General features: G+C 37.8%; 1 protein-coding gene across 1 annotated transcript in view; it reads left to right on the forward strand.

The window, feature by feature from the left end:
• Adamts12 (ADAM metallopeptidase with thrombospondin type 1 motif 12) overlaps positions 1 to 11,261 on the forward strand; it is a 288,229-nt gene that overhangs the window by 161,966 nt on the left and 115,002 nt on the right. The gene's annotated exons all lie outside the window — the stretch shown is intronic.

Consider the following 11,261-nt stretch of genomic DNA (forward strand, 5'->3'; position numbering starts at 1 on the left):
GTTCTCCTGTATTTCTTTGAGGTTGCTATTTATGTCTTTCTTAAGGTCCTGTATCATCATCATGATAAATGATTTTAGATCTGAATCTTACGTTTCCGGGGTAATGGTGTGTCCAGGACTTGCTATGGTGGGAGAATTGGGTTCTGATGATGGCAAGTGACCTTGGTTTATTTTCTTACACTTGCCCCCTGCCATCTGGTTAACTCTAGTGCTACTTGCCCTTGCTAATTCTGACTGGAGCCTGTCCTTCCTGTGATCCTGGTTGTTTCAGAACTCCCCAGAATCAAGCTGACTCTGTGATCCTGTGATTCTGGGATCCTGGGATCCTGGGCTTGTTAAATCACCTGGGAGTGTGGCTTTCTCTGTGAGTTGTGGGACTGGCTGCCTACGGTGAATTCTTAAATGGTTTTTCTACTTCCAACTTTTTTCATAATGTATTCTCTGGGAAGATCATTTTATATACAACTATATTGCATGGTTTTAAAATAGTAGCTCCAAGAACCTAGATGAGACTCCATTTATAAAAAGTGTATATTCAGAGGCTTTCGATCTACAGAACTCTTCACAATTTTGGGCCACCTGTCTCTTCAGTTTTTACAACTCTTCATTGTGCCACACACTCCTTTGTTTCCAGCCCTTACCCTCTGGAGTCTGAATGAGTCCTAGAATACAGTGGGCATTTTTCAGCATTATGGTCTCTATATTTATGGATCCCAAACATTCCTACATTGGCTCTGCACATGCTGACAGCCTTTAAACATTTGAACCTTTGCCTAAGTTTTGACTCAAGAATTCCTAATGTCCATCCTACTCCAAACTAGCTCCTTTCCCTCTTTCTCCTTCACAGAATGGTAACATTTTTCTAACTCACTATGATTCTTCACATTTATTCATTCCTTTGTGTATCTCCACTATTATAACATGTGGACAGAGTGAGTACAGAAATGATATTTCTTGATTCTATGACTCCTTCAGTACCTAATATGGTGCATGGAACATGAACAAAGTGAAATTTAATGAATGAAGGAAACAAGCAAGCAGATGAAATGCCTTTCAAATTGTACAACTTAATCATGGCTGAAGGACCCTAGTCACATCTGCTTCAACAAGAAACCAGACACCAAATGTCAGACAAGTTCTATTATTTTCTTAATAGCATCCGTCATCAGCATCAGTTAGTAGGCTATTTTTAAACTATCTTTGAAGCCTTGAATTTTTTTTTCTCTTTCTTCCCTCCTGGCCACATTTTACTTCATTACTTGGGGCATGTTTTGAGCATCATGGGACTCCACTTGATAAAATATTTCTTTTTCTGTGATCCTGTTGTTAACAATATTCATTCAAAACGTGGAAAGTCACCAAAAATGTCTACCCATGTCTATGTGACCCTCTGTGGATGGAATGTTGGTTATTCTGTGCTCTTGATGGGGACTCAGAGGTGGTAAAGTTAGATACTGGTTTGTAGAAAGCTGATAGGATGCTACACAATACTTTCTGTCCAGAAGAGATAAAGTAAATTCATGTCCAATAAAGAAAGTAACCTTAAGCACATGCTTTTCCAGTCTGGTACAACATTAACCAACTTTGTACCTAATTTAACAATTTTAATCTAGTATGCATCTCACTGACTGTAGCTGCATTAATTTGCTTTCTTGTATCTGTCTTTGCACAAGATCTAACATCTTGCTTGTCTCTTCACCAGCCAGTAAAATAAATCTTTCACATATGCTAACCATGTATTTGTAAAGGAATTATGTTTTAACCAGACAAGATAGGTCATGCTGTGAATACTAACACTTGTGAAGCTGAGGAAGAGGGATTGCTGTGGGTTCAGAGCTTATGCTAGAAGTGAGATCTTATCTCAACAAACAAACAAAAAAGAATTTTACTATTAACCTTTTGAAAATTATAGTTTGATATTCTGTAGTGCCAATTTGCACTCCTTCATAGAAGTTGAATGTGTGGACATGCTTGTATACAGATATGTCTAGTGGCCAAGGGTTTTCACATCAATAAAAGGAAGATTTGTTTAGGTGTGAGAAGGGAAAATTTCACCCTCTATATTGCCAGCACAACCACAGACAGGACTTTTAAAATGTGCCTTCAAGGATAAAAGATTCAGGATGCAGGCAGAAAAGAGTTCCATTGGAACACCTGAGTGATGGCTTCCTGCTGCCAATGAAATTGCACAGAAGCATCTTATTGGCCATTACATCTTTACATTGGTCAAAATTACAGTTTCTTCTCCTCTTTCTAATCCTGATTTTGTAAGTGAACAAAAATGGTTTGTTTCAGACAACATGGCATACCTTCCACATTGCCAAGTGTCTTCATGAAAGCTTTTGTTGTTGTTAGTTTAAGTATTGTTATATAACACATTTTGATCATATTCATTCCCTTCCTTTAACTCCTTGCAGATCCTCTCTCTCTATCTCTCTCAAAAACAAACCTCAAGATAAACAACAAAAAGCAAAAAAAAAAACAGAAAAAAACATACTAAAAGGAAAGAAAACCAAGAATACAAAAATATACCAAAACAAAACAGGACAAAAAGCACACACACAACAAAACATGAGGTGTGTTTTGTATTGTATTGGCCAACTATTCCTAGGCATGGGGCTTACTCTGAGATATGGTTGATATACCCAATGACACTCTATTAAAGAAAACTAACTCTCCATTTCCCAGTGTATTAGTAGTAAGTTGTAAGTAGCTTCCTGGTTAGGTATGAAACTTTACGTCTACTCCCTATTTTAACCTGTGCAGGTTTTCTGCATACTGTTCATAATCTCTTTGAGTTCATTTGTGTACCAATACTGTTGTGCCTGGAAAATATTGTGTCTTTGGAGTCATCTACCACTTCTTGTTCTCACAATTTTACTGTGTCCTCTTCCTCATAGAAGTATTTTATTACTATTTATATTTTATAAAGACTTCAAAGTTCTTGAAAGAAAACAAGAAAGCCAAAATTGAGAATGTTATGATTATAAGATGTTAGAGACTCAGTGGTGGGGGATATGCCTATTTCTCCTGCTCTAGAAAGGAAAGATGCATCATGGTAGAGAGGGCACTGAACAATGACATAGTTGAAATAGATGTAAGTTGAATAAAGTCAAGTGGATGCCTGTTCACTATCAAAACCAGGACTTAACCCTGCAGGTATCAAGTGACCAAGCCAGCTCACCCAGTCAAGGAGTTCTCCACGGAGGGAGCGAGGATTAAAAAGAAAAGAGACAATAGACTACACTGTAGCATGACACCAGCCAGTTCTGAGACTGAGATGTATTTGGTTTTTTTCCAGCCTGCTTTTATTCCATTTTAATTACATGCAGATAATAAGGTCAGTTCTGGGTTAAGAAACAAGCAGGGCAATAAACAAAGTACTGTGATCACTGTTTCTAGGGGCTTATCAGGATGACCAAGATATCTGAGCCTACTTTCCTATCCCAGCCCAAAGTCAAATCCTTGCCTGAAGCCCACTTCTTTGTTCTAGCCCCAAATTGGATTCCTGCCTGAGCTTACTTCCTTGTCCTGGCCCAATGTCAAATTCCTGCCAAGTTTCTAGAATGGGCACCAGAAACTGTCCACAATCAAGACTTGTAACTGAGAAAGGAAGAGAACCAATAAGAAGAGAAGCACATGACTACTTTCCTGGAGAATTTTTCTCTTGATCTACTGAATGATTTCATGTTGAGTTCACTGTGGCGTTAATAGCCTACTGACTTTTAGACATTTGAGTTGGTGGGTGGGTGGAGTTACAATAACCTATATACTTTTTTTCATGATAAATGTCAAACGTATTGGCAAATAACTTTAGACCCATTTCTTTAAATCAATAGTTTCCTCCTGATAGTAACATGATTGATTTCTTAGGCATATGAAGTGTTCAAATTTTTGTCCTCTGTCTTCTCTTTGTCCATCATCTTTTTCTCAGCCACCTCAGCATCCTTAGCACAGCGTGGTCAGAGTGCAGCACCCCAAAGCTGTGACTAGGAATTCCCAAGGAGAGTAATACAAGATTGTTTCTCCCACCTCCACCCCTTAGAGGATAGCTCACAAAGAAAGAGAAGAATTGGTAACAAAAGTTGTGCTCTTGCAAAATCATTTTCTGTCTCCAACTTGGAACCATTTTTGTGACCTTCCAGGTTATCTCCCCCTAACCCCAGGGTTAGGGTTCATGTGCTCAAAGGTATCCGAAGAGAAAGGCAGGAAGTGAATGGGGCCAGCTTGAGAAGATGAGGTGCAAAGAAATGAGCAAAAACAAAATGCATTTTTGTTTACAAAGGAAATAGAGAACAAGATTGTGAATGAATGTTTGCTTTAATTTAATATGTTCACATAATAACCAAGTTATTTTATGGAAATGTTTAACATGAATACCTCAATGTTTATTCTAAACTACTTTAATATTACAATATCTTATAAATGCTTAGGTGCCATATGGTATTTTTACAAGTTTTTTTTTTCATTTGTTTATTGTGTAGATGTGACAGCTGGAGGACAACTCATATGAGTAAGTTCTTTCAACTGGCCATGTGGATTCCAGGAACTGAACTCATGATGTTAATCTTGAGGACAAATGCCTGGCTCATAACCACATGGTCTTAAATGTATAACTAGTAACCTTTCCATAGAATCCTATAGCAAAGTGCATTCAAGAAATTAAATATCCAGGTGTTTCTAGGATGGAACCTAATGTAAGACTCAGAGATTAAGAGACTAAAAAGACTAGAAAAAAATGTGCTCAATGGAAGGGTCTAGGAGACCTCCGACACGTGTAGAAAAGCAGGATGGTATCTTAAAGTCCTTGTCACTAGAGACACAGAGTCCATGGAAAAATTACCTGAGAGATCCTGAGAGCGTGAATAAGGTGGGGAGTGACCCAAGAAGAACCTTAGGTCACCACACACATATGTGCACACACCCTGACACATACATGCACACATACACATGTGGTCATGCATACATATGTACACATATAATCATGCAAAGTCTCCCAATGAAATCCCCAACAGTTTCTGTGTAACCTCCTTGAGAAGCACAGAGCTTCTGGTGTCCTTGCTCAGATGATGGGCAGAGCATGAAGTGTCCATGCAGAATTAGCTCCCAGTAATTCCTAGTCCCAGAGAGGGGACTGTTATATGTTTTCTGCTTTGTTCTCAAATGTCTGCTCCTTCCATCCTCCTACCCAGCAGAGCATGCTTCTTGCCTGCCTTACCACAGACCGCATCACCAACCAGTCTCCCTTTAGTTCGGGCTCTACCTTTTTTACATTACTTAATAGATGACATACGTTCCTGATTTTTTTCCAATAAACCTGATGTGTATTAGGATATATGAGATGGCTGAGAAATGAAAGGAATGAGTCCTTAATCCTAGACATGCTCAGAAGGAAAAAAGGCACAGAATCTGCTAAGTTTAACCTGACATAGCAGGTGATTCGAACCCGGTATGACTGAGACGTATCTGCAGGAACCTCCTCCTCATTAGCAGAGGAAGAACAGAAGGCCTTCTAGAAATTCCCTGACTAAGTATCAAAGGATAGTTGGAGACTGGACAGGTTCAAGAAGGGCCAGAGGCTAGAGAAAAGCATCTCAGGAAGAGAAAACTTTTTAAAGAAAGGAAATTTATAAACTTGCACAGTATGCATTGGGAGAGTGCTAATGGCAAGCAACTCACTGTTGGTGGAATGTAAGCTTCCAGGTTATAGACATAAAGGAAAAGCTCCCTGCAGGCTTTGAAGATTTTCTCCTTTTTGTTCTGTGTTGTGTTGAGATCTTACTGTGTAGACATGGCTGACCTCAAACTCACAGAGATACCCTGTTTTTGTCTGGTGAGGGTCAATATTAAAGGCATATGTTACCATGCCTATCCTTGTTCTCCAAGTTTCATAAAGTCACATTTTAGATTTATGAATGGTTCTTTGGAGTGAATTTTTGCAGCATATTTGAAGTTGAAAAAGAAAGGTATTTTACCTTTGGATGTTTTCTTTGTTTTTTATTTGGTTTTGTTTTTCATTTTTTTTGGTTTGTTTAGTTTTTTTTTGTTTGTTTATACCCATCAAGCTGTTTCTGTACATTTCCTAAATGTAAATAATGCTACAATAAGTAGTTGTGAAATTTTTACTCTAGATTTCTCTTTAATTAGTATTTTTTATTAATTATTTGAGAATTTAACACCATAGACTTTGATCACAGGTATTTGCACAACTCCTCCCAGATCTATCCTTCCCACCTTCCCATACCTACCCAGCCAACTTTGGATTTTTCTTCCTCTTTCTAAAAAGACCCATCAAGTCCAGTGTGTGGGGCTCAGATACCCCTGAATAGTGCTCAACTTATGAGGGCCACACTATTAAAGAAAACTAACTTACCCCATCCTGGCAGTTTTTCTGCTAGGGGTTTCCCTCTCCGGCTGCCCCTTGCAGATAGTGCAGATGCTGCTGCACCTGCTGACGGTTCTTATGATCGACTGTCCTGCTGTATCTGCCCCTTCTTGCTCTTAACAATCTTTCCACTCCCTCTTCAGTGAAAATCCCTGAGCTTTGGGGTAAGAGGTATGATATATATATATCCCTTTTAGGATCAGTACTCCATAGACTCTTATTCTTTGCACATTGACCAGAGGAAGCTCTACATATTAATTTGCATCTACTACAAGTAGAGGCATCTCTGATGAAAGCTGAGAAATGTACAATCTATGAATACAATATAAGTCATCAGGAGTCACTTTAATACTATGTCCATTTAGCAAACTAATGGTTTTAAGTTTTCCCCTAGGGCCTATGGTCTATCTAGCCACTGGCTCTTGGCCCTACTAACAATGCCAAGTATGAGTTACATTTTATGGGAAAGCCTTAGATCCAACCAGAAAGTGTTTGATTACTCTAATTATATTTACGTCACTACTGTATCCATGGACATAATTTTCAGGTTGGTTGTAGCTCACAGGGTTCCTCCCTGGGTGACATTGATGATGGCTTTTCTCCACCAGTAGCATGCATAGCACCTTCCAAAACTCTGAAAGATTACCAATAGGAATGAAGCTTCCAGATCAGAATCAGCTTGGCCTCTCCCTGTTCTATGATTCAAGTTATGTGGTGTCTTCAGATGTAGGATTTTATAGTCAAGTTCTGCAGGGGTAACTGAAAGTGCTGGTAATGCCCTGTAATGTTGGTAGTTTATAGGGACTCATTAGCAAAGAATTTACAAAGAAAATAACCTATTCCTGGTACTGTTTCCTTCCTCCCTTCTTCCCTTCCTTCCTTCCTCCCTCCCTTCCTTTTTTCCTTCTTTCTTTCTTTCTTTCTTTCTTTCTTTCCCTTTTTCTCCTTTTGCTAGCATGTGGTTTCTAGTTGGGATAGTTCCATTAAAACTTATTAAATATATATATACATACATACACATTCACACACACATGCACACGTGTGTGTAACTTTTCCTCAGGTTAAGTTATTTATCATAAGCATATCTAACATAATTACACATCCATTGTGATGCCCAGACTTGATTTATCCAATGGTACAGGGATGAGTATGGAAAGTGTCACTGGTTAAGTTTGGCTAGGTAAGGGCTATCCATCAGCAATACTAAATATTGTCAGAAGATTTTTGAAACTAGATCATATGGTCACTACAGCTAATAAAAAGAAAGGCATTATGGCTCAATGAAGCCAAGTGTGGTGGAACACAACTGTAACCCTAGCACTCCAGAGGCTAAGCAAGAGGATCTTGGGTCACTGCTAGCCTAGGCTACATAATGTGACCTTAGGTCAAACTGAACAATAAAGAGAGTCTGGAAGAAGAAAGATTATTATTTTTGGTGGAGAATTTTAGAAATGACCATAGTAATTTGGGAAGGCCTGTAAAGTGTTGTCGTTATCTGAACACAGACCTATTCACTTTTACTTGTTCAAAACACATAATACTAGCTAATTATAGCAATTACCTTCAGATAATTGCTTTTCTATTATCAAACTAATATTAAAATCTGTTTATTGGTTTACTTTATACCTATTAGAGCCTACATTCCACCATTGGTTTAGCCTCACTAGATTTTGTTTTGAGTTGGCCCTAGTTTCTGTCTCTTAAAGCAAAGAAAGAAAGAACTTGGATTGCTACTGAATTAAACTATTTGTCCTTGAACTCCCTTGGGTAAGCAATGGGAAAGCTACAAGTCTGATTAATAAAGATTGATCCACAGGGCAAGGAGTACAAAGCTTACAGTTACTTTGTTAGAACTCTGTAACTCTGAAATAATCATGGTCATCAAGGACCCTAAATATAAATAGAAGCCAGGACCACTTTCAAACATCATGACACAGATCACTAAATCCCCAAACATGTTCCATTCATCTCATGGTCCCTGGACTGAGAGTCTGCCATGGGGCCTTCACTTCCTAACATCTTGAACACAGGGCAACAAAAGCTAGTATGGAAAGATATTTGAGACCAGAACAACAGCCCAGTATTGATAAATTGTGAACTCTTACAAAGGCCTTCTGCAAACTTAAAGATGTCTGAAGACTTCTCTTTGAATCACCTCTCTTGCCTTTAGGTGATAGAGTGTGACTTTTTTTCCAATTGCCAGGTGTCACTCCAGCTCAAATGACAGCTTCCAGGAGAATATGGCCTGGAACTGGTGAGACTTTTAGTTCTGTCTTTAGAAGATAGTGTCATGGTTTAATGAGAGCTGTGGTTCACAGGAAGCACAGGTGTTCAGAGCCATGCTAGACACTCTTGTCGATCTGAAGAGACTTTGGTAACTTTCCAGTTTGTTTAATCAGCGGCAGGGTTTGAGTATTTATCTGCCCACTAAAACAAAGTAAGGGGTTACAGAGAAAATAGAGTTTTCACTGGGATTATAAAATAATGGAAGATTCATGAAAGACTAAAGCACACAAAGCAATACTGTACATATAATCATTATTATAATCAGTCGAATTATGCAAAAATATTCAGAGTAATGTCATTGGAACGTTATTTCTACTGTGAGTGTTGGGAAATGAGGTACCTTCAGATCTATCTATGGCTTTGCCATTTAAAAATTATTGGTACTAATTCTAGTTGCTACAGTGAACATCCTTCTTAATTGTAGGCGAGTCACTGTACTCTTAACATGTTAATTTACAAAAGCATGTTGGATGAAGTATGGAGACATAGTCTATGATCCCTAATATGCTATAATGGGGGTGGATTATTTTGTTTCATTTTTAACTATGTTTATGAGTTTGTGTCTGTGTGTGAGTATGTACATAGGAGGGCAGATACCACAGAGGCCTGAAATCAGCATCAAATTCCTGAAGAGTTACAGACGTTGTGAACTCTCTGACCTGGGAGCTGGGAACCAACCTTGAATTTTCTTGAAGAGAAATGTGGGCTTTTAGCCATTGAACTCCCATATTAAGGGTTTTTTTTTAAATTGAGTTCTCATTGGAACTCAGAGAAAAATATCACCTGAAAATTTTCTCTCAAATTTGGTGTACTGTCTTCTTGGCTTTTGACTATGGCTTTTTCCCCTATCCCTGTCAATCTGTCTGTCTGTCTGTCTGTCTGTCTGTCTGTCTGTCTCTGTCTCTCTCTCTCTATCTATCTATCTATCTATCTATCTATCTCTATCTCTATCTCTATTTCTATCTCTCTCTCCACCCTGTGCACACATGTGTCTAATGTTATTTATTAAACTTCAAGCTGACAACCATTGTATATCTGCATCGTGCACAACATAATCTTTAAGAATATATAAGCATATGGAGTGAATAAACAGGGTGAATTAAAATGTGCATCACTTTACAATTTTACCTACAATAAGGACACTTAGAATCTATTCCTCTGGTGAGTCTCACATATATAATATACTGTTATTGACCATGGTGACCATGTCATGTAATACAGTTCTAGAACTTACTCTTTCTACCCAAACTGAAATGTGTAGCCTTTCACCAATGTATTCACATGCTCTTACCCACAGACTTTGTTGTTCAATTCTAAGTTCTATGTTTTCAGAGTCCTCATGTAAGTGAGGTCATGTGATATTTGTCTTTCTCTGCCTGGCTTATTTTACTTAACATGATGTCTTCCACGTTCATCCATGCTTTTACAAATAACAGAATCTCAGTCATTTGTCAGTCTGCAAACTATTTCATTGTGCAGATTTCTTGTTTCCATGCAAATTAAGCTTATTCTACATCTTGGGTGTTAGGAAAAATGCAGCAGTGAGCTTGGGGACAGATATCTCTTCAGCATACAGAACTTATATGAATATTTATCCACTAGACAGATTGGTAGGCCAAATGGCAGTTCTCTTTTTTAATTGTTGAGAAACTTACATTTTGCTTTTTAATCAAGACTATAGTTTTACATTTCTACAAAGCTTCTACTGTTCATTCTTGCTAGTGTTTGGTATCATTTGTCTTTTCGTCAATTACTGCCTAGCAGGTGCATGGTGATAGGGCTTTATAGTTTTAATTAGTATCCCCTTTCTCCTTTGTCCCCTATCTCACTATACGAATCAAACTGGTCTAGAACTCGCCCCCTATGTAGCATAGGTTTGCCTCAATTCAAGATTTTTCTCTTACCTCAATTGCCTAGCTCTGATATTATAAGTGAAAAAATTCAACCTTGAGTATTTTCAACATGCTCTTTGGTTATTGGGTGTCTTCTATCAACCTGGCTTCTTATTCATGGCTTCTTCTTTCCCATTTTAATCAAGTTGTTTTCCTGCTATCCAACACTATCAATTAAAAAGGTTATCTTTGCTTCAATGAACTGTATTTTTACTTTTGCCAAACAAATAAACACAACCAAAACAAAAACAGTTTGGGTGGATCTACTATTGACCTGTGCATCTATCCGTACCCCTACTTCACACTGTCATGGTTTTGAACCTATATAAGTAAATCTTAGAATTGAATACATCTAATCATCAGGGTTTATGTTTCTTTTCTGAGAATTGTTTTTACCAATCTAAGGGGTGTGTATTTCATGTATATTTTATGAGCTTAAATATGTCTAGAAAAGGTACAGCCAAGCATTTAACAGAATTGCAATAAAGCTGCAAATCAGTTTGAAAGATGAATTGCTCACTAGATTGAAACTTTGAGTCCATAAACATAGTATCAGTTCACTTATTTACATCTTTAAGTTCTTATATCAGCACTTCGACATTTTCAGAATACAGATTCAGTTATAGATGGTAGTTTTATTGCTGAATATTTCACTATTCTTAAATAACCATAAATGGTGCTATGAAGTTTTTTGTTTT

The sequence above is a fragment of the Mastomys coucha genome, unplaced genomic scaffold (assembly GCF_008632895.1).
Source record: "Mastomys coucha isolate ucsf_1 unplaced genomic scaffold, UCSF_Mcou_1 pScaffold8, whole genome shotgun sequence".
Lineage (NCBI taxonomy): Eukaryota > Metazoa > Chordata > Mammalia > Rodentia > Muridae > Mastomys > Mastomys coucha.